Source organism: Hyaena hyaena, unplaced genomic scaffold, assembly GCF_003009895.1.
Source record: "Hyaena hyaena isolate Hyena2069 unplaced genomic scaffold, ASM300989v1 scaffold_927, whole genome shotgun sequence".
NCBI classification, from domain to species: domain Eukaryota; kingdom Metazoa; phylum Chordata; class Mammalia; order Carnivora; family Hyaenidae; genus Hyaena; species Hyaena hyaena.
In genome coordinates, this window is record NW_024081558.1 from 260,388 (window position 1) to 285,484 (window position 25,097).

A 25,097-nucleotide genomic window follows, 5' to 3' on the forward strand; every position below is an offset into this window, starting at 1 on the left:
AACTCTACATGGCATAGCTACAAGGGATATCCTTGAGTCTCCATCTAAAAGAGAGGTGCCTCAGAGTGCTGCTGGGAGCAATGAAATGTGGCCAGTAATTTATTACCACAGCATCCCTTAGCCTATGCTGGCAAAAAAAAAAAAAAAAAAAAAAAAAAATGACGAGAGAAAGAAAAGAAAGGAAAAAAATTGATNTACATGGCATAGCTACAAGGGATATCCTTGAGTCTCCATCTAAAAGAGAGGTGCCTCAGAGTGCTGCTGGGAGCAATGAAATGTGGCCAGTAATTAAAAAAAAAAAAAAAAAAAAAAAAAAAAAAAAAAAAAAAAAAAAAAAAAAAAAAAAAATTGACGAGAGAAAGAAAAGAAAGGAAAAAAATTGATATTTAAATTATCAGGGAAAATTATAAAAATAAAATACAATTAAAAATTTGAATTAGAAAATAATCTTTTATTATTTTTTTAAAAGTGTATTTATTTATTTAGAGAGAGTGTGAGCAAGCATAAGCAGAGGAAGGGCAGAGAGAGAGGGAAAGAGAGAATCCCAACCAGGCTCTCCACTGTCAGCGCAGAGCCCCACGCCCCAGACTTGATCTCACGAACCTGGAGATCATGATCTGAGCCGAGATCAAGAGTTGGACACCTAATCAACTGAACAGTCAAGGCACCCAGAATTAGAAAATATTTTAAAAGAAATGCAGTTTTGTGACATTGTGTGATATTCATTACCTGAGGATGAGAAACTATGTTAACAAGGAAAATCACAATCTTGGATTGCGTAAAAAAATTACATAATCATTTTTAGAAGTTGAGAGTGAATTCAGTGATTCCTTAAGATTTAAAACCTTTTGGAGGTGCCTGGGTGGCTTAGTCAGTTAAGTGTTTGACTTCGGCTCACGTCATGATTTCGCAGTTTGTGGGTTGGAGCCCCGCATCAGGCTCGGTGCTGACAGCTGGCTCAGAGCCTGGAGCCTATTTTGGATTCTGTGTCTCCCTCTCTCTCTCTGCCCCTCCCCAGTTTGTGCTCTTTCTCTTTCTCAAAAATAAATAAACATTTAAGACCTTTTAGTACTGGCTCAGTCAGCTAAACATCTTACTTCAGTGCAGGTCATGATCTCATGGTTCATTAGTTTGAGTCCCGCATCAGGTGAGCCCTCCTCTTTCTCTCTCTCTCTCTCTCTCTCTCTCTCTCTCTCTCTCTCTGCCCCTCATGGGATTCTCTCTCTCTTTTCACCCTCACTCACTTGCACCCTCTCTCTCTCAATAAAAAAAAAAAAAACTAAAAAAAAAAGAATATTTGGTACTGATCCTAAATAGAATTATTTTATTCATCAGTAAGACCCTAACCATTATAGCAAATCCATGAAACTATTTACATTGTAAACAGTACAGTTTATTTTCATGTATATCTATGTGATGCAAATTAAACTATATGGACTCCACCCTTAATTTACATCCTGGCCCTTCTCCAGGTTGCATTCTAAATCCAATTTACTACCTGTTTTTGTAAACAAACCCTTTCTGGAACATAGATAGTCATGATCATTAATTTGTGTACTGTCTACAGCTGCTTTTGCTCTTCAACAGCTGAATTGAATAGCTGCAGTGGAGACTGTAGAGTCTGTAAAGGCTAAAATCTTTGCTCTCTGGCCCTTTATAGAAAATATTTCTGAGCACTACACTAAGGAATGGAAGACCAAGGTAAAACTGTAAAAATAAATGCAAACAGTTTTGTCCTTTGAATCCTAGGTTTCTCCATGGTGTTTTTAATTATATGCAACTTTTTCCTTAATACACTGACTTTACCTATACCAAGCTGTGATGGCCTGAATATTTATCCTGCCTTGCCTTTCCCCACCCCCATTCATGTGTTAAACCCTTATCTCACTGTGGTGCTATTAGGAGGTAGGGCCTCTGGGAGGTAACTAGGTCATGAGGGTGGAGCCCTCATGAATGGTATTAGTGCTCTTGTAAGAAAAGACCAAAGAGTTAGCTAACTCACTTTCTTCTCTTGCTGTCACATGAGGACAGAGGGTGGACAGCCATCTGTAAATGAGGAAAAGGCCACTCACCAAGAACCTGATCATGCTGACTCCCTGATCTCAGATTTCCAGGCTCCAGAACTATCAGAAATAAATTTCTGTTATTGCTAAGTCACCCAGTCTATGGTACTTTGTTACAGCAGCCTGAACTAAGATACATGCATAGGATGTGAAATCATAACACCTGGTCTAATTATTTCAAATTCTGAATGAGAGGAGTGAAAAGTATTTTAAATTTTTACCATATATGGGATTCATCTTCAACGCATGGCTCTGTTGCTTCTAATTTTTCTTTTTAAATGATCTTGCACATTATTATCAGAATAATCTTTCAATTTATTCATAAAATTTCCAATTAGCAGCTCTTCTATATTTTCTCTGCCTTGCTAATATTCAATAGCTGCTCAATGCCCATAGTATCAAATAGTCCCTCTGCTCTCCATAATCTAACCAACCCCTCCAAGAAAATATTTTCTATCACTTCATGCCATTCTTTGTGTCAATCACATAAAGATTTTCACTTTTTCATCCTAAAATGGAGAGATAATTGCATTGGCCTCTAAGCAGCCAAACACTTGACCACAATGGCTTAAACAAATAAGGATTAATTTTCTCCTCCCAAACAATAAGAAAGTGGCTACTGATGTCGATTTACCAATCCAACAGTTTGGGGCTTATATTTCTTGAACTCTCTAGACTTTCCCCTCATAGTCACAAGATGCTACTGCAGCACCAGCCATCATATTTAATATTCAAGGCAGAAAGAAAAGACAAAGGGTAGCTGTCCCTTTTATCAAGAAAACAAAAACTTTGCCTGAAACTCCAACCAGAATTCTATTCATCTGACTTATTATCTAGAACTAAGTCTCATGGTCACATGACCTCCCTTAGTCACCAAAGAGGCTAGTATTTTGCTTTTTTTGAATCCTAAGTAGAGGCAGACAGGGGAAAAGGGCCAAGAAAAGCATGTTGGGGTCTACCACATAGACATTAAGCTCCTGTCTGTCTCTATGCTCTCACACATGTCTTCCCCTGGGTAAAATGCTCTGGCCATCTCTGCTTATGCCAAACCCTGCTCTTTATTTTTCCAGTGCTCAGCGTTATACTCCATCTCTTTCACGAAGCATACCCGGTAGCTTCCAGCCACCATGATCCTTCCTTTCTCTGAAAACATTCTTTACACACATAAACATAAAAATCTGTTTTTCAAACACCAGTTTATGTCCTACTTAGGTCAAACATATTCATTGTTGTCCTCCTGACAGAACACTTAGTTCTTGATGGCGAGACTGTCTACAGTATCTTCTCTTCAGTATCTTCTCCAAATGACAGTTTCTTTTGGGTAAAAGTCTTCAAAAGATAACCCTTTCTATTTAACTCCTCTGTATCAAAGGACCTAATGGGGTTTATTAATAATTATTTTTAAAAACTATTACATGAGTTGTGACTTTACAATAATGAAACTGGGTCCTTCAAACACAAGTGTAACTTTAAGCCTATATCTTATACATTTTGGCACATTTCACATTATTAATAAGATGAAAGATAGTGATTTTTAAATGCAATGTGTTCTGACACCATAAAAATTATTTTTTTTTACTATTTCGAGGCTGATTACTTTGCTTCCTGGACTGTAAGAGCTTTAATTCATGTATATTGCATTGGCGGTCACCTTATGATTATTTCTATAAATGTGCATTGGCCAAGAATTTAAGCAGGGGCTTGGGTTCTTAAGTAACTCATGAGGTTGGAACTTTTTTTTTTAACTCTTCTCCAGAACCCCCCAACCCCACCAGCAAACTGACTCTTAAAAAACTCTAGTCTGCTTTTTTAGCCCTTAGTTCCTTACAAGGTAAATCTTATTTTTCTCCCCACTCTCCTTTGGGGCTTTGTATTTTTCTTTCTGAACTAAGTACTTTCAGATTTGCTTTCTCAGATGAAATATAGGCCTTTCTCTCACATCAGAATAATTCCTTTTCTACACAGGCTACCAAATAACATGAAAATTGTTTTTAATTTCCTAGGTGGAGATTTGAATGACTGCATATAATTTATAGTAACTCACGGCATCTCAAATGTAGAGACACTTTTGAAAAAAAGTGGAATAGGAATTACTGAAAGGAATTCCTAGATGATTTAAAGTGAGTCTTACATGTTGGGTACCAATTTCAGCTTAGAACACGCTGTCCCAACAACACGTACAAGCTCTTAAGAAGATTCTGATAATCTGAAGCAGGAGAAGCTATAGACTCTAGCGTAGATGTGATTTGACACTGTGGACCCCCTCTTGGCCTGCTTCTCAGGGAGTAGGCTCTTGCATGGAGAAATAAACCAAGTACCTTTTGAAGTTCTGTCACATCAATCACAGGTCTTTATATACTGATTAACTGCCTCTCTCAGCAAGAAGGATGAGCAAGCTAGCTTTCTCAGCACAAAAGAAACCAGTTTTGCAGCTCGTGAATTAACCCTTCTACTGGCAGGTAAATTATTGTTCAGGATAATGAAAACAAAGAAATAACATGTTTCAAATGATTGGTTGGCAGAAATAAACACTGAGTATCTTCTGGCTACACTTATGCTGAAAACTCTAAGATCATTACCTACTAAAGGAGAATGGCTGCTAAAAACCCAGAGGTGGCAAGGGCAAGAGAAGTAACAAATGGAGAGCTAACTATGCATGCAGCTGGCAGCAGTCTGAATCCATCTGAGATGAGCAAGAAACCCAAATAGACATGGGTTCACAGAGGACTATTGTATGCCTGATGTTTGGGAGAACTGAGTTGTCTAATTTTCCACGTAGGATTTTCTAGAGTAATGCTTTTGCAATCTTAATGTGCCTACAAATCACCCAGGAGCTATTAAAATATTGATGTTGATATAAGACATCTAGATGGGTCCTGAGATTCTGCATTTCTAACAATCACTCAGTTGATGTGGCTGCTGCTGGTCTAGGCACCACACTTGGAAGTGATATGGTACGAGAGCCTTAACTCATCAGTCTTAACTCATGCTCCAAAGCAATGTTGTGAGCTTCATTCTCCTTAAACATGTGGGGTCTTTGCATTATTTTCAAACAACAGGAATTGCTTTTTTAACACCTTGTGTGAATTCAAGTATAACAAGTAGAGAGTAAAGAAGACTTTATTATATTTTTAAAAAATTCACCTAAGTGTAGGAGTTTTCCAATTCTTTGCATATGTAGAACATTTTAGGCAAAAAGGCAAGCACGGATTTGCATGCAAGAATGTTTATGGTATTAAGCAAGTAAATTACCTAATTCTGCCACTTGGACTAACGCCCAAACAGGGAACAGTAATGATACCTTACTTTTGTAGATTTAGTTACAGGGCACTGTCGCATGCATTATCTCTTTAATCCCTATAATAACCCTCTGATGTAGGTGTTATTCTTATTTTACAGATGAAGAAACAGAAACTGGGAGGTGCCATGCCTAATTTCCCAGCTAATAGGTGATAAACTTTGGACTTAAAACCAGGTTTTTGAGTCCATTCCTCTTTCTGGCATCCTATAAACTCTTAATGGTTCTCAGCCTTGGTTGTATATAGAGAGCTGAAAAAATACTTATGCTTGGCTCCTACCCTGAGACATTTAGATGTAACTGGTCTAGGGGAGTGGCCTGGGCATCAGGATTTTTTTTTAAAGGTTTCAAGTGATAATGCAGGAGTTTCTTCACCTCAACACAATTGATATTTGAGAACAGATCGTTATTTGTTGACGAAGGGTTTCCTGTGCCTTGTAGAATGGTTAGCAGCATCCCTGACCTCTCTTCTAGAAGCTAGAAGTAACAGTCCAGCTGTGGCAATCAAATCCTCCAGGCATGGGCAAATTCCCTGGGGGACAAGATCATGTGGTTGAGAAACACTCTTAAGTTATAAAGTTGTGAATAAATGACTGATCAATAACTTCATTACCAGCAGCAACTGTCAATTTATTTGTTCATTTCTTAACTTACTACACTCATGTCCAAGGATTTGGAATAATTCATGGTATTTGCCTTTCCCAATTTCATCAAAATTAGGAACCAAACTTGACAAATAATTTTGGAATACTATATTTATGTAGTGATTATCTGATCTAAAGGAGAAGAGAAAGTTCTGTTCATTGGTAGTTATTTAATTCATTCAATTATATTTTCTCACGTTAACTACATGCTAGGCCAGTATTTCTCAATCTTGCTTGATGATAAGAATCACCCGGAATGTGCTTACTAGACCAGCAGATTCCTAGACTCTAACACAGAATTATTGGATCAGAATTTCCAGAGAGAGGCCAGATGATCTGGAAAATTTACCAACTGCCACTTATCATTAGGAAACTTTGGAGAAAACTGGATAAGGCATGGTAGGTAGAAGAAGAAGACACAGCCAACCTCTCAAGGAGATATGAATCAAATAATTATGATCATAAGAGCAGAAGCCTAGAATGAAACATAAGGGGGGGAGTAATGAACCTTACTTTGGTTGGGGAGGCATTGTTCTGAGAAGGGCATATGTAAGATGATATCTGTCTTGGATTTTGAAGCATAAATAGAACTAGCCAGACTTACAAGGTATAAAAGTACATTCCAGGTAGAGAAAAGCAATAAGAACAAAGGCCTCCTGGTCCACTTTCTAGTTCTATAGCTTATAGCTGTTCACATAGAAGATGCTCACTAAATATCTATCCTTTGGTCAACCTAAACCCAATGCTCATTCTTCATAGCGCTCTCTTGCCAATGACTCCACACACTGAGTCTTATCCTCAAAGGGGCATGAAAAAAATTTGCCTAGGCTAGAATGCCAATAAATCAACATTTTGCATTTCATTTAAGCCCCTGATATACCCAGATTTAATTCTCTACCCCCCAAAATTAGCTTTACTATCAGCTATCTGATAACTGTTGATTTTTGAAAATTTCTCCTAAAGCTCTTTGTAGAAGTTGAATTATTGTTTATTATCTATTTACTGTGTGGGCTGAAAAGGACCTAACAAGCTCCTAGAGAGTATTAATGGAAGCAACAGTATTTCCAGGTTGTGCAGAAGACCTATCCTAAACTGGCATTGCAAGTCTACCTGGAGATCTGGGGGCATCTCCGAATGTCTCTCCTGCTCCAAAGGCTACTTTCCAGGAAGCCTGATAAGGTGAGCTCATTCCATAAGTAATAAACAAACTTCAATGTAGTCTCAGAATGGCTTCCTAGTACTATCCACTTACCATTTCCTTCATCGTTCTTTCTTACTTTTTCTATAGTATTTATCACTCATTGACATTATATTATTTATCTGTTTATTTTTTGTTTCTCTTTCTTCTCCTAGATTTTAGGTCCCACCAGGTCGGGGACTCTGGTAGTCTTATTCACTACCTAAAACATGTTCTTCATACAAAGTAGCCACTCATTAAACAACTGTTGAATACTGAGTAGGTTCTAGGTTCATCTGGAATCTTGGTTCTTTCCTATGTAGACTCAACATGTTTGTCAGTCATTGTCAATGTCTAACACTTTGTCTAGGCTGTTACCTTAACTATGGCAGGGATAATGTCTATTCTGTTTTCTATTTATCTCCTGGTCCAACACATAGGAGATTCTTAATAACTGTTGATTGAATTAATAGATCAACGAATGAATAGCAAATCAAAATAGAAAGCCACCACTAAATGGCTTTCATCCCATGGGCCCTATTACTCCAATAGCACACTCACTCTTGGCATAGATATTTGGTTCAGCAAGTTCCAGGAATGAACAGCTCTGATTATTAGAGAAGTCAGCTCTTCCTGAGACAGTAGCAAGACTGGAACAAATGAAATGGCTAATGAGCAACAATCCTGCAACAATTGAGGTAATAAAAAAATCAGAGAGGAAAAATCCATACATTGGTGACAGGGAATCTGTTTGAAAGAAGTGGTCACTATAGGTAAAACAGAAGCCTTGCAAGCCAAAGAATATGGGCATCTCCAATGAGGAAATATCAGAGGTAAGAGAGTCTAGTCTAAAGGTATAGCATGAGCCCAAAAGTCCAATGGAAGCCATAGTTGAAGTTTGATCCCTTGAGTTCATATTTACTACTAACAGTAGGCATTCTACTTTAATAAGTCACTCCCAACCTAAAAATGGATTTCATATTAAAACAGGGCTATCTGTTGACCATCGACTTTAACTAAAACCTGCTTCATGCTCAGTATACAACTGTGTTCTGGAATTCTTGGCTTTCATGAAAAGAGCCCTGAATTTTGAAATGTAGTCATTGTCAATGCCTTCAAGTATGCCCTACAACATCCTTTTCCATAATGCCACTCAAAGAACATGATAATATTTGCATGGCATACTTGGATAAATAGACATGGCGACTCCACCTGCCTATGCAAGGGCCCAGGAAAGCAGTATGTCAGACACACTGAACTCCTTTGAGAGGCAGCAATGAAGCTGCAGCTCACTGTTTAGAAGTTCTGCACTGGCAGATGTGTTATCAATTTCCAAAAGTTGTGGAGGCATTATTTCATGCTAGTTTTTTTTTTTTTTCATCCAAAAACTCTTTATTGAGCACACACTATGTACCAGGCACTTTTCACATCTAGAGACAAAACAGTAAATAAAACACAGACTCCTCTCTCAAGAAGGTTACACTCTAGTAAGGTGAGATAAAAAGAAGACAACTAAACTATATCAGGTGGTGCACAGGCTGTGAAAATAAATCCAGCAGGGTAAGCAGAACAATAAGGGATGGGAGTGGGAAAAGAGACATGAGCAATTTTATGCAGAAAGCGAGAGAATGTCTGCTTCCTACTGCTGCTATAGCAAGTCACCATAAACTTAGTGTTCCCAAGCCCAGAATCCTCATCCCTGATACCTGTGTGGTTCTCCTGAACCTCCTTTGGTGTCTGTCACTCCATACAGTAGAACAAACTTATTATCTTACAGTTCTGGAGGTCAGAGCCAAAAATAGATTGGCAGCACTGTGTTTCTTCTAGATGCTCTAGGTGAGAATCCAGTTCCTTGTTGTTTTCAGTTTTTAAGAGCCTATATCATTCCTTGGCTCTTGGTCCCTTCCTCTATCTTCAAAGCCAGCAACACAGCATCTTCAAATCTCCCCACTCTCCCTCTTACTCTCCTTCTTATAAGGGTCCTGTGATTATGGTGGGCCCACTTAGATAGTCCAGGATAATCACCCTATCCCAACATTCTTAACTTAATCACAGCTGCAAAGTCTATTTTGCCATACAAGGTAACGTATTTGCAGGTTCCAAGGATTGGGACATCATCACCTTTGGGGACATTATTCTACCTACCATAGTAGGAGTCTCTCGCAAGATGGCATCTGAGGAACAGACTTCAGGTCAGGTGCACAAGGCCTAGTGGACCATGTCAAGACCACATAAACAACCTCATTCAATCTTCATAACAACCTCATAAAGTAGCCGCTATTATCGGCCTTATTTTCAAGGTTAAGAAACTAAGGCTTAGGAAAGTTAAGTACAACCAGCTGGAGGTTCCACAACTTGCAAGGGGTGCAGCCAAGTTTCACACTGAATTACCTGATTCCAGAGCTTTCACGGGTGAACCCTCTCCCTCACTGCCCCATCAACGTTTTGCAATCTGAAGAGCCAGGGTTGAAATGGAGCTGGTTAGGGGAGTGAGAAAGAAGATCCACCATTGCGGAGAAAATACCCTTGTCCTTCACCTTACTGTTTCAGTTACACCTCAGAAGCCACGTGGAGGGGCGGGGCCCAAATGGCTGCCCTCATACCAATTCCCCAAGTGACACAATTAGGGACTATGGCAGCAAGTATATAACTAAAATTAAGCCAGGTAACTTTGCTGTCCTTCAGCTTTACCATCTGTAAGTGGGAATACAGAGTTGTGAATGTATCTTGCTGCTGAAAAACAAAAGAATTCTGAAATAAAAGGGGGTCTTGTGCCATGAAAGACCCTCCATACTAACAAAAGATCATCCAAAGCTTTCTCCGTCATCAAAGGTCTTTTGATACACACACACTTTCTGATATTTAATTGACAACGTTTTTTAGAAAGCACTGATTACCAAAAGTTCATTTATTTTGTGTTGCAAACATTAGTTCTTTCCCTCTAGCTCAGAGTTCTTGATGTACTTCTTGGCAAAAGATAGGAGTCTTGGAATGAATTTGTGGGTTGTGTCCCCCAGAGGCTCCTGGGAAAGGATTAAAGATTTCTGGAGATTTCTTAGTCACAGAGAAGTCTTTTTCCCTTCTTCCCTGAGTCTCCTGCTCAGTGAGTGCAGTGTATTTAAGGGGAAGTGTCAGGCCCCGTGTGGTTGGCATTGTTGCTAGAATAGTCCAGCCATGTGGACTATTCATACAATTACATGTTTATAGAAAATTGGGCATTTTAAAAGCAGAGCTGTGTGTCCCTTTGCAAACACCTTCTTGGCTGTTTAGAATTGTTAAGCATGTGAGTTGATTCTGTAGTTTCCAGTATTCACAGCTCCCACTCATGTCTTTTAAAATTCCTTTATGGCATCTACTTACAGTAGTCAAACTGCAAAAGTTAAATAATATGTGTTAAGAGAAAAAGACCCCCGTGGCTGTTTGAGCTTTTGCAATCATGTCAGAGTTGAGAATCCTGGGGGACCTGCATTGTTCCTGTAGCCCTGAGCTTGCAGAAACAATGTATGGTACACAGTGTTAGAAATCATAAAGCATCCCCCGTAGCTGATCCATCCCACAGCCCCCTGCTCGGGCACAGAGCTCTGCCCACACACTCCTGCCACCCCGCCTCCCCAGATTCCTTTACATAGGTGGTACTCTCTGCAGAAGGAGGCCCATGTCACCATGTTGTGACGTTCAATCTCTTGTGTTTCTCTGCCCTGACTCCACAGTGTCCCGGGTGAGTGTTTTCTGAACCATAGAGCTGCCAATAACAACCAACAGACATGAACAAGCAGAACAAATCCAAGTGAGGTCTGAGAAGCGTCCCCTAGGGGAATTTTTGCCTCTCCACCTCCATGGTAAACTTGCACGGTGGAGCAGGAAGACATCACAGTGAGAGACCCAGAGGCAAATGGCCTTTTGTGACAGTGGAATGATATCCCAGTGTAGACTTACCACATTTAAAGATTCAGTGATGCAGTTATTATAAGTACAATGTCTCAATTTTTAGACAATGAGGGTCCCTAAAGCAAACAGAACATGCCCCTGTGACTTCAAGGACTTATGTGACCCATGTCCAAGCCTCACCTAATTATCTGGCTTCAGCATTTGGTGCAGCCAGTTCTGCCGGGAGGGAGGGGCAACTGGGAATAAAATTGGGAAGCCATAGATCTGAGCTTGGGTTTTTCTCCTTTCTAATTCTGTGAGCTTGGGCAGCTTGCATATGCTTCTGAACCTCACTGTCCACATAAGGAAAATGGGCTTAATAATGTTTCTCTTACTGGGCTGCTGTGAGATGCAAATGAGATCCTATATGGGGAATTCCTTGATAAGTTATAAAATGCTTCAAAAATGTTATTTATTAAACCGATAACAGGAAAAACTGCAATTAAGGCACTGGCCTTATACTCATCTGATTATTCTCTTTAAATGTGATAACCTCTTTTCAAAAGTGGTTTTGATATCTTGTCAGTAATTGGTGTCATCAGAAACTCATTCTTAATATTATTTTCAGCTGGCCAGTAATAATGTAATACCGCAGAATTGCATTCGTTATAATGAAAAAAAAAAGACCCTACTTGTGAAGCAGTTGTAGGATTTCAAAACTATGTGGCTATTTTTGACAGCTGACCATGGAGAGGGTTGGCTGACGTTGAGCTGGGGTCTTCCTATCACAATCAACATGAGGCAGTTTTGTCTGTAAAAGAGCTGATTTCTTTACATAGAAGCTAATTTCTCTGAGACCAAGACAACTGCATAATTCTGCACAAGTCACAGTTTAAATGTAGTACAAAATACGGCACACAGCATAAGTAACATGGCAACTCAAAATGTTTTATGCTGTGTAACGATACCTATTCAATTGCAATCATTTTAGACATTGCTGCTCTGTGAGAATGGTCTTCTTCTGTCTTGATTCATTTTTTTCTCTTATTCCTTTATTTTCTTTTTTCTGATTGCTTTTTTTAATGTTTCTTTTATTTATTTATTTGTTTGTTTGTTTATTTATTTATTTATTTCTGAGAGAGAGACAGTGTGAGCAGGGGAGGGTCAGAGAGAGAGGGAGATAAAGAATCTGAAATGGACTCCAGGCTCTGAGCTAGCTGTCAGCACAGAGCCCGACGTGGGGCTTGAACCCACAAACCATGAGATCATGACCTGAGCCGAAGTAGGACACTTAACTGACTGAACCACCCAGGCGCTCCTATTTTTTTTTTTTTTTTTTATTCAGCTCTTTGCCTCTATAAGACAAAGAAAAACTTACATTGGTCACGCTCAGATAGACTGTCTTGGTTAGTGCATCAGATCAAACTAATACACTTCAGTTGAACCCCTTGCTGTTGAAACCCTTTGATCTCCACTAAGGACAATCTCTGATAAGGGAGATGGAATATACTATTAAGCCATGTGCTGTAGAGGGAGAGGTACATACCGGCATGTTTAGGAAAAGAGTAAATATCTACATTAGGAAAACATGAGACAAGTGGAGTTATCCACTCAACACACTTGGAGTCGAACAAGAAAGGACAGGAAGGCCATTTGACACACTAGAAACATGCCCAGGTAATCTAGCAAACAGGACATGCCGGTGTTGTAAATTGCTTGAGTGACCTTTGATGAGAATGAAAATGCTACACATATCTCTAATTGAATATTTTTCATTTTGTCTTCTGAGTCTGATAAATCTGTGAGAACACAGAGGCATATGTAATGTTCATTTTTACCCTTAATATTACTGTGATTTTCTGAGTTGTCCTATTAATTAGAATGATTTTCTCCACATGCCCAAATTGTCATAGTATGAATAAGAGAAATGTCTTAATGATATGATTTATTGCAGCAGCACAGAATATTCAGAAGTAGAGAGCAAAGACCTTTTATTTATTTATTTATTTATTTATTTATTTATTTCATGGCTAGGCTTTCAAAAAAAATAGATGTGAACAATTCAAATTAGTGTTCTTAGGACTAGGAAACCTCAGTTGCCATTTTAGTTGTTTCTGCATTTCCAGCCCTGAAATAATATATGCCATCTGCCCTCCATAAATACAGTAATAGAGCATAAATTTGATTGTTTTATTACTTGGAACTCAGTCTTAAATCTAAAGATTTTTCAGGCGCCTGGGTGGCTCAGTCGGTTAAGCGTCCGACTTTGGCTCGGGTCTTGATCCCACAGTTTATGGGTTTGAGCCCTGCGTTGGGCTCTGTGCTGACAGCTCAGAGCCTGAAGCCTGCTGTGGATTCTGTGTCTCCCTCTCTCTCTACCCCTCCACAATTCATGCTCTGTTTCTCTCTGTCTCAAAAATAAAAATAGACATTGAAAAAATTAAAAAAGAAAACACCAGTTAAAGATTTTTCATATTTTGCTCATATCCTTGAATTCAATTAAAAAACAAACAAACCCTGAATTCAATCAGCCTGAAAAAGAAACAAAGTAGAACTTCACTTGGGTTGATATTTTCCTTTTTCGTTCCTGCAGTAAATATATATATATATATATATACTGCCATGAATTATAATATCAAATAGGTTGCAATTTGAGGATCCTTTTTAATCTTAACTGAATTTCTCATAAATAACATACAAATAAAAAGGATTTTACTTGAAAACATTTATTCATCTTGATTTAAAATAAAAGCAAATTCCATTACTTATGAATTATTTTTGAAGTGACTAATAAAAGTCATCAGATACTGTACACAGGCATTAATAGAAACATTAAGTTCACAAAGAATATTTTAAAATACACATAGTCCTTTATTTAATATGAAAATCTGTTTTTGTTAGGTTGGTCACAGAATTTTTCATATACTGAGTAAATAAATGGATTGATACTTAACATTTTAAATACACTTTCCTAATGTAAATTGTTTATGTCCTCTAGGCTAGGTCCTGTGTCTTAGGCATTTGTATTTATTTGGTAGGAGGCAGAAGAGCTAGCTTCATTGGTTTCCGGTAAGTGCTGAATGGTGAACCGGGTTCTGCTGGATCTTTCATCCTCCCATATCTTCTGCAACAGCCTCTGTTCTCTTTCCGATCTCTAGAAATCATACACTCATTCCTCTCTGTTGTCCTTCTCATCTTCTAGCACCTACCACAACTCATTCAGGGCTGGCTGAAACTTCCCTCAAGGATGTAAAACATGGCTCTAGCCATGGTTCTCTGTCCAGCTCTAAATCGTCAGCACCTCTGCTTCGGGAGTGAGGCCAGCCCTGAGCTGGTGGGAGCAGTAGCAGCAGCAGCAGCATATCTGAGAGATCAGGCTCCTCAGACTCTTTTCTCCTAGAAGTACTGTGGCCTGCAGAGCTGCTCATTGAAGACCTTGCCTCCAGCATTAGCTGAGCAACCCCACATACAGAGAGCAACACATTTCATTAAAGGGCAACCCATTACTCAAAAGCAAGTTCTTCATGCACTGACAAGGTTATGATGAATCTTGTGTTACATAAAAAGTGTTTATGAGATCCAGAAAGAACACATCTGCTTCCTTCTTAGCTCAGACACTACCTTCAAATGTTCCTTGTGTTTGGCAAATCAACTCTCTCATTTTCATCACACCAAAATTAACTTTTAAAGGGTACTAAATGAAGCAAAACTTCCAGTTAAAAACGAGAATGTATGCAATATGATTACTTAACATCAAGCAGAATCACCCACTATTTTTTCCATGAAATCATCTATTTTAAAATTAGACTCATCTAGGGGCACCTGGGTGGCTCAGCCGGTTAAGCGTTGGACTCTTGATTTTGGCTTGGGTCATGATCTTATGGTTTGTAGGATTGAGCCCCATGTCAGGCTCTATGATGACAGGGTGGAGCTTGCTTGGGATTTTCTTTTCCCTTGTTTTTCTACGTTCCCCCCCTGCTCATGTTCTCTCTCTCTCAAAATAAATAAATAAATGAACATTAAAAATCTTAGACTAATGTAGTTTTTAAAAGTTAAGTAAAAGTCATAGAAGTTGACCTAATAAATAGCTATTGGATTTTCCCAAGCCTTGCACCTCTCTCTCTTCACTGGCCTTTCCTCTTCCATCTAAAACCCTCTGCTCATTCTTTGTCCCCTTCAATGTCCTCTTCACTGTCCAGCTTCTCACTCTCCTTACTCCATTCTGCAGCCACTTCCCACTTCTGCATTTTGATTTTCCTACCACTATAAACTTCCCCCAGGAAGCCAACAGTGATCACTCAAATGCTATCCTTCAGGTAATTTTCAATCTTACTTTTTTTCTGAAGCATTTCAGGGCTCCATTTTAGTTCCTCTTTCCTCCCCATGCTATATACATTTCCTTGCATGCTTTCATTCATATCCACAATATCTGTATTAGTCAGGGTTCTCCACAGAAACAAAACTGATAGGATATATAGAGACAATATGAGAAGACTTATTATAAAAATTGTCTCACATGGTGTGGAGGCCCAGAGTTCCAGATCTGCTGCCTGTAAGCTAGAGAACCAGGAGGGACAGCAGCGTAATTCAGTCTGAGTCTGACGGCCTGACAACAGAGGACCCTATGGTGTAAGGCCTACCCTGAACTAGCCGTGCCTGAAAAAGAAGAGATGTGTCAGCACAGTAGAGAGTAAATTCACCCCTCCTCTGCCTTTTTAATCTCTATAGGTCCTCAACCAACTGGATGATACCCACTCACATTGGTGAAGATGGTCTTTTTCACACAGTCTACCAATTCAAATGCTAATCTTTAACAGAGACACCCTCACAGACACACTCAGAAATAACATTTAACCAGCTACTGGATGTCCCTTAGCTTAGTCAGGGTGACACAAAATTAATCATCACAATTTCAAATATCACCTAAAAGTCCCTGGGTCCCAGATGAATAGTTTTGGTCCAGACCTCTTTCCTGAGCTCCGTATTTTCATTTCTATTTACCTACCAGGCATCTCTGTTTAGATATTTCATAGCGACGGTCTCCCAGATGGAATTCATCGTCTCCTTCAGTGATCCTACACTCTGCCTCCATGAACCTTTTCTAAATTTCTTATCTTATAAATGATACTTTCTTAACTCAGCTGCCCAAGTCAGAGAAGAGAGTATCACCCAGATGACTGTTTCTCCTTCAAAACTCACATCTTGTCAGTCTCTGTATTCCATTGATCCTGCCTCCTAAGTCATTCTCATTTTAGGGCCTCATAGTCATCTTTGTAGTTCATGACCTTGATATTACTTACTCATTTGTCATAAGAGGCCACTTTCTGATTGTCCCACTTTTAGGCTCATCTCACTATCCTTCACAAAGCTGCTAACATGACATTTCTAGTGTGAAAATCTGATCCCTTACTCCACAGCTCAAAATTCTGCAGTGGTTTGATTGCCTCCAGATAAAATTGGGAGTGTTTGGATTGACAAAGTCTTCTATGATCAGGACCCTGTTGCACCTCCACTCCCACCTGTCTTATACCTTCAGCCCCTCTCTCTATTGAACACTGTACATTTGGGGGATATTAAGCCATTTTTAGTTTCCCCAAACACTCATGGTCTGCACACTGCTTGACTCGCATGCTGTTTCTTGCATGGCTTACCCTCCACATTTGTCTGCCCACTTTTAAAGACTCAGTTAGGTACTACCTTCATGTAAAGAACTTTTTATTCCCCCTGGAATCATATGCTTCCAATATACGTAGGCCTTATTTCATCATTGCTAGAAGAATCCATTCTGTTTGCCTCTGTCTTTTAGATTGGAGGCAATGTTTCCATCTATCTATCTGTATCACATACAGGTGTGTAACACATAGTAGGAACTCAATAAATATTCATTAAGGCAATGAATAAGTGAATGAATTAATGAATGAAATTACTAAAACAATCAAGTGTTTGAAACTATGTGATGCCAAATTTTTTCCATTTTATCTTTTTATCTTGATCCTGTGCAAACACATCATTAATTAAATTCTGGGTGCATGACAAGCCTTATGGAGCATGATTATATTTCTATCTAAAATGAAGATAAAAATATTTGCATGTAAATGAGATAATACTCAGCCTCAGTGAAGCACTATCTCTCAATACTCCAAATAAACTCTATTACCTGTTGGGAAATAAATGAAAATGAATCCACTGAAGTAATGGGTTTTCAGGCCAATTTTCTAAGCAAGAGCTCATTTCTTGCTGAAAGTAAATATGCTTCCTGAGCTCATGAAATCAGCTATTGCTTATGTGTACACATGCACTGAGGATGAATTCGCATCTCATGCAGATCTGTGAAGTTTGAAATGAGCCCTGAGTGTAAGACATCTGTAGGCTCCACAAATTTCATTTGCACAAATTAACAAGCAAACCCTTAAGTTTTGTAATAATTTGAGTTATGAAGGCATCTCATATTTGAAGCATTTGCTCTTGTCTCTAAATAGAAAAATATTCTTAACTCTAGAAATTGAAGTGCAAGGCAATAAAGCAGGTAAATTTGCCTATTCTTTTGGTGGTTTTAATTCAGTCTTTCTTCCTTTCTTTGTTTATTCTCTTCTTAAATCTCCTCAATTCCCTTAGGTTGCTGATGACAGGATGTAGGGACTCAGTCTGTGCCAACACTAGATTAAGCCATTATTTTAATGAAATTTAATCCTTATATAACAACCCCATGAAATGGATACTATTGTTATCATCTCCACGTAAGAGGAGGAGACTGTATGCAGTCAGAGGACACGTAATACAGTTCTTAATTGGTAAATCCAGAGCTTCAACCCAGGTCTGATTCCAAAACCTTGCTTATAACCCTTTGAGACGCATCTCATCCAAAGCATGGCTAAAATTTGTGAGATGAAAAATTACTCTTTTTGAACCCCCTTACACTCTGCTTAGCGACAATTGCACATATTCCATTATTATTGCATTACTCTTTACGTGGCACTTTATAAAGGAGGCAGGTTTACAGCTAGAGGTGATGATTCTAGCTTGTGAGATATAATATCTTGTTCAGGTGGGCTAAGCACTCCAAAAACAAGACAAGGGAATAGGGAGGGAAATTTTTCTGCTTCCTAATCATGTTATTGAGAAATAACAAAACAAAACAAAACAAAAAACCCAAAATAGATTACAGGCTAATCAGCACTGCCAAACTCATTTTTAAAGGAAGAGATGGTAAATATTTTGGATGTTGCTGTTTCTGTTGCAAACCGTTCAGCTCTGCTGTCATAATGTGAAGGTAACCATAGGTAACACGTAAATCAATGAGTGTGGCTGTGTTCAAATAAAACTTTATTTACAAAAACAGGTGGTGGGCCAGATTTAGCCCATGGGCCATAGTTTGTTGACCCTTGCTTTAAAGTGTCCAGGTATATTCCTTACACTGTGTTAGCAACCCAGATGTTTGGAAATACCTAGATGATTAGTAGAATGCAGGTGACTGATAGGAGACTGATAGCATTTTAGTCCTATCAAAATTGTTCTTGTGCTCCATAGCCATTGCAATGCTGTTTAACTGGATGTTATAAGAGTTCAAAGGGAGGTAATCTATTTAAACTCTAGAAGCAGGCTCTCTGGCAATTTGTGGCATCAAACTGTGAAGGCTTAGAAAAGCTTTTGACAATGATAGAACTGTGTTCATACAATTTAGATTTGCAATCTTAGCTGGGAGGATTTAGATTCAGACTCAAATACAGATAATGCAAACAAGGGTGCTATAAATCTTTGCAGTGAAACCAACAGGCGAAGCTGGGCAGAACAGATTTATCGTGCAAAGTGATAGATGGCAATTTTTTCCTCCAAAAACATTACAAAGAAGGAAAACCAGAGCCTTACACACAGATTTCAATTTCATAGCTCTCTTTAAAGTTCTGCTTTATTTAAAAAATGGCAAGCCTCATTTAAGGTCATTGTTATTGTTATTTTCAGATGGATGTGGAATGGTAGAGAAGTCTAAGGACACAGAGTATTTAAACTGGGAGCTCTGCTCTGGCCCTGCCTAACTGCGTGCACAAGTTCTCCAGCCTCTCAAGGCTGCACATAAAGTACAAGCATAGGTCTGGCACACACTCATTTCTCAACAAGTGTTTACAAAAATGATGATGCACCTCTTCTTGATTTCTTCGGTCTCAAGGTGTGGGTCTGTTTTAGTGGAAATGAAAACTAAATCTGAATGTTGGATTCTAATAATGACTCAAATACTAAGGTGAAAGGCTTATAGCTATTCCAAGTATTTGATCCCATAGTCTACAAACAGCTTCCTCACCTCTAGGATCATTCATTACCAGTTAATCATTTCCCAAGCCTTTCAGTGATAGAGAAGAAAATGAAATTCTCTTCTTATGGCTTTTTGGTACCAATAAAAAAAGTAATTTGTAAGGGTGCCTAGATGGCTTAGTTGGTTGAACATCTGACTTTTGATTTCAGCTCAGGTCATGATACCAAGATCACTGGATTGAGCCCCACATCGGGCTTTGCACTGAGTGTGGAGCATGCTTAAGATTCTCTCTCTCCTTCTGCCCCTCTCCCATGCTAACACACTCTCTAAATAACAACAACAACAACAACAACAACAACAACAACAACAACAATTTGTATGTAAACCTGTTTTATGCATTTGCTACTTTGCTTAAAGGAAACATGTTGCCCTTTAGTGTATTTGTGTGTGTGTGTGAGAGAGAGAGAGAGAGAGAGAAAGAGAGAGTGACAGAGAGAGACAGAGAGCAAGAGAGAGACAGAGAGACAGACAGAGACAGAGACTGAGGGAGAGGGAGAGGGCTAATGTGTCTCCTCTGGGTAATATACACAATGCAGATGCACAGAGGAGGAGAATGAGGCTAAATTTCCTCCTATTTGCCTACTTTACTGCTATTTCAGGAAAGGGAAATATCCATGTATAGCAGAAACCAGTGCACATATCATTCACTTCATCTCCATCCCAGGATTAGGGGCAGAAGTTTCCAGACCCCTATACCCTAACTCTAAATTCCATGTAATTGAAGGAGAGACAAATAATACCTAAACAGACAACTAGATTAAAAGAGCAGTACAGGTAAGGAAAAGGCTGTTCAGGAAATAGGGTAATGTTATAGGAAGTATTTTATTTTATATATAAGTGATTTTTAAGGAGACTATTAAAAATTTAAAGTGCATTTTAGGCATAGCATAGGAGAGTCTAAATTTTCTGCTATTTGATCAACTGAGTTCAGTTTGATGTAGAGTGTGTTGTATTAAAGTTGAAAATGAGGATAAAGTTACTCTGAAATAGTCTAAATTAGAATAAATATAGAAATAAAACAAAGATCCATACCATTTAATGTTAATCTATCAGTCCACCTAGACATAATTTTTCTTTATAAAATATTCCAAGCTCATGCCATGTTACTAGCATCATTAATTTTTGAGCTTTCACAGAACTGCATTAGGTCATCTTTTTATACATTAGTCATTGAATAATAAGTAAGTAATCCAAATCCACTCAGACTCTTTGTTTTCTTAGTATTACAGAAACATTTTGGAAAAACATAGTCACCAGAGTATTTTAATTCTCTATGAATTATTAACTATTGTCAATATGTTGTATACTAGTAACACTGTGCAAAGTAACTATTTAGTAATATTAGTATTTACTGAACATCAATCTGTGCCAGGCATTTTGTATTAGCTCACTAATCTCCCAATAATCCTGTTTGTGTTTGTGTGTATGTGTGTGAGTGTTTATGTAAAGCAGTATATTATTAACCCTGTAAGAAAATGAGGCTAAGAGAGGGCTCATTTATTGTCTGTGATCAAACAATAGCTCAGGCAGGGAAAGGATTTAAACCCATGTGGATCTGGCCCCTAAGCTCATATTAATTTAATTTCCAAATTTGATATTTGAATTTTTATTATAAAATATATTCTTCATAAAAGTATATATATATATAAAGTGTATATATATATATAAATGTAATGACTAGTAATAAAATGACAAGTACTGCCACTCTGCATAGAAATTGGATGACCAGAATTTAGAAGCCTCCATGTGTCATTTCCATCAGATTACATTTCCATCCTTCCATGCAGATTGAACCACTATTCTGAAATCTGTTTTAATCTTTCCTCTTGTTTTATTTTTAATTTAAAAATCTAGGTAGATATCTCTAAACCCATACTGTCCACTAGAAATATAATGAGAGACACATATGTAATTTTAAAATTTATAATAGCTACATTTTAAAAATTTTAAAAGAAGCAGATATAATTATTATATTTATTTAACCCAATATACCCAAAATATTATTTCAACACATAATCAACATAAACATTATCAAAATATTTTCTTTTTTTGTACTTCAAAATCTCAAAACCTGGTGTGTATTTTACACTTAGAGTACCTCTCAATTCAGACTAGGCAGACTTCAAGTTCTCTGTAGGTACATAGGACTATAGTAGATACCATGTTGCCAGCACAACTCAGAACAATATATTATTTAGTTCTGCCAGTGTTTGAACTTTATATAAATGATATCAATCTTTTGGGGAATGTTACTTTTGCTCAATATTATGCTTTTGAGATTCATCTGTGATGATGCATACATGCAGTTATTTCTGTTTTCACTGTTGTATAATATTTTCGTGGTGAATATGCCACAGATTATGTATTCTTCCTAATTCTGATAAACCTTTGTGTTGTTTCTTTTAATATGAACAATGTTGTATGTAAGTGTTTCAAGTACACATTTACAACAGTAAAGATACTTGGAAGTAGAATTCTGGTATATAGAACTTGAATACAAATTCACTAATAGTTGTACCATTTTACCATTAGCAGTTAGTGAGAATATCCTTAGCTCTACATCCTTACTGACATTCGAGATTGGTAAACTTTAAACAAATGTTTTCAATATAGTCGGTTTGAAATGGATTCTCATTATAATTTTAATTTGCATTTTCCCAATTCCTAATGAGGTGTATATGTCTTGTGTATTATATACATATATATACAAATGTCTTATATATTACATAATATAAAGATTCTAGACATTGTAAGATGTTTGTATTCCTTCTGTTGAGGTATGGTGAAGTCTTTAGCTCATTTTCTTCCAGTTGATTGCTTGTCTTCAACTTATTATTCTGTAAGATTTTTAAAAAATGTATTCTAGATCACAATCCTTCTCAGATTATAAGTATTACAAATATCTTTTATAATTTGTGACTTGTCTTTTCATTCTTTTTTCTGTTCTTTGATGAACTGAGTTCTTAATTATGAGGCAGTCAAAATTGTCACTCTTTTGCCTGTTGATTTGCACTTTTTTTGGTCTTATGTAAGAAATCTTTCTCTACCTTAAGATCATAAAATTATTTTTTTAAGTAATCTTCTAAAAATTTTACTGATATGCAAAGCCTGATCTGTCACAAATCAAGGGTTTGTTTCTGGTCTGATTCTGGCCTCTCTACTCTTTTCAAACCATATTGCAATGTCACATTAAGAGATACTAAAGCTTTGTACTAAGTCTTTGTATCTCATAGAGTAAGTCTTCTACCTTGTTCTAATTTTCTTCTTTAGAAGTATTTAGCTATTCTTGACCCTTTGGCCTTTCAACTCCATGTTAAAATAAGTTTATGAATTTCCATGAAAAGCTCCATCCTATTGAGATTTGGATTAGAATTGCATTGAATCTAAATTTGGAAACAACTGACATCCTTATTATGTTGAATTTTCATTTTCAAATGAATAGTATTTATCTCACCATCTATTTAGATATTTTATATTTTTCAAAAAGTTTGACAATTTTTTCCAAAAAAAGTATTCTTCTCTTAAAATTCTTATTACTTTTTTCCTAAGTACTTCATGTTTTGTTACTTTTGTAAAGGATGTGGTTTTTGTTTTTATTTTTTTAAGTTTATTTATTTTGAGAGAGAAAGAGCTAAGTGTGTGCACGAGCAGGGGAGGGGCAGAGAGAGAGAGGGAGAGACAGAGAACCCCAAGAAGGCTCCCTACTGTAAGCACAGAGCCAATGTGCGTCTCCATCTCAAGAACCGTGAGATCGTGACCTGAGGTGAAACCAAGAGTCAGACACTTAACTGACTGAGCCACTCAGGTGCCCCAGGATGTCATTTTAAATAGCACTTTCTTACTGATTGCTGCTAATGTATAAGAAATGTGTTTGAATTTTATACATTCATTTCTATTTCTGTAGCAAATCTTCCTTAACTTTATTAATTTTAATACTATAGCTATGGTTCCCTTTGGATTTTCTTTATTGTCAAAAACCTCTCATTTCTTATACATTTATTCTTATTTTTTAACTTTTTAAAAAAGTTTATTTATTTTGAGAGAGAGAGAGAGAGAGAGAGCACAAGCAGGTAAGGGGCAGAGAGAAGGAGAGACAAAATCCCAAACAGACTCCATGCCATCAGTGCAGAGCCCAATGTGGGGCTTGAACTCATGAAATGTGAGATCATGACCTGAGCCAAAACAAAGAGTCGGATATCCAACCAACTGAACAACCCAGGTGCCCCTCTTATACATTTTAATTCTTTTTTACTTTGCCTATTCTGACCATGGCCTCAAATACAATATTGACAAGTGAGGTGCTAATGAGCGTCTTCATATTTTTCCTGATCTTAAAAGGACCTATTTTGACTTCATCATTAAGTATGATTCTTGTGATATGCTTTTTGCAGATGTCCTTTCTTAGATTAGTGAGATCCTATTCTATTTTCAGTTTGCAAAAACAGAAAAATTATCAAAGCTTTCAGCATTTTAATAAATTGTTTTGTCTTTTGTAAGCTATAAACATGGTGAAATACACTGATTGATGTTTTTAAAATTTTCATTTATGGGTACTTTATTTTCTTTTTTCCTCCCTCCCTCCCTCCCTTCCTTCCTTCCTCTCTTCCTTCCTTCCTTACTTTCAGATAGCACAAGTTGGGGAGAGGAGCAGAGGGACAGAGAAAGAGAATCCCAAGCAGGCTCCATGCTCAGTGCAGAGCCTGACATGGGCTCAATCCCATGACTCTAGGATCACGACCTGAGTGGAAATCAAGAGTCAGACCCTCAACCAACTAAGCCACCCAGGCTCCTCTACATGCACTTTAAATTTATTATAGCAAACTTCACACTCTTTGGTGTGAATTATCTAGCTTACATATAGTGAGATTCATACTTTTTTAGCATAGAGTTGTATGAGTTTTGACAAATGCATAGAATTGTATAACCATCATCAGGATCAAGACACAGACCAATTACATATCTCACCCAACCCTCATTCCCCATTTCTCTTGTGGTGACTCTGTACGGTTATATCCAATCTCACCGTTATCCACTGGAAACCACTGACGGTACTCCGTCCCTATAGTTTTACCTCTTCCAAAATGTTTTACAAATGAAATCATACAGTATCTAGTCATTGAGTCTGCTTTTTTTTGCCTTGTAGAATGCATTTGAGATTCATCCACATTCTTCCATGTATCTATACTTTTCTTTTTATTGCTGAATAGAATTCCACAGTGTGAATGTAACACGGTTTGTTTATCAGTTCCCTAGCTGAGGTAGATTTGTGTTGTCTCCAGTTTCTGATTACAAATGAAGTTGCTATAAACATTCATGTACAGGCTGTTAAATGAACATTGGTTTTCATTTCATTTGAAATGAAATGGGATTGCTAGATTCTAGAGAAGTCAAAGAAATGAATTAGGAAGTATTTCCTCCTTTTCTGTTTTCTGGAAGAGATTACATAGAGTAGTGATTTTTCTTCTTTAAATTGAGTAGAATTCACAAGGAAAACAATCTGCACCTGGATTTTTCCTTCTCAGAAGGTTATTAGTTGTGAATTAAATTTATTTAATATATATATGATTATTTGAGATATCTATTTCTTCCTAAGTGAGCTTTGGTAATTTATGTCTTTTAAGGAAATTATATGTTTTATCTAAGTCATCAAATTATACGTACAGAATTGTTCTTATATTCCATTATTAGTTTTTCATAGTGGCTTCATGGTTTATAGTGAGATCTTCTCGTTTATTCCTGT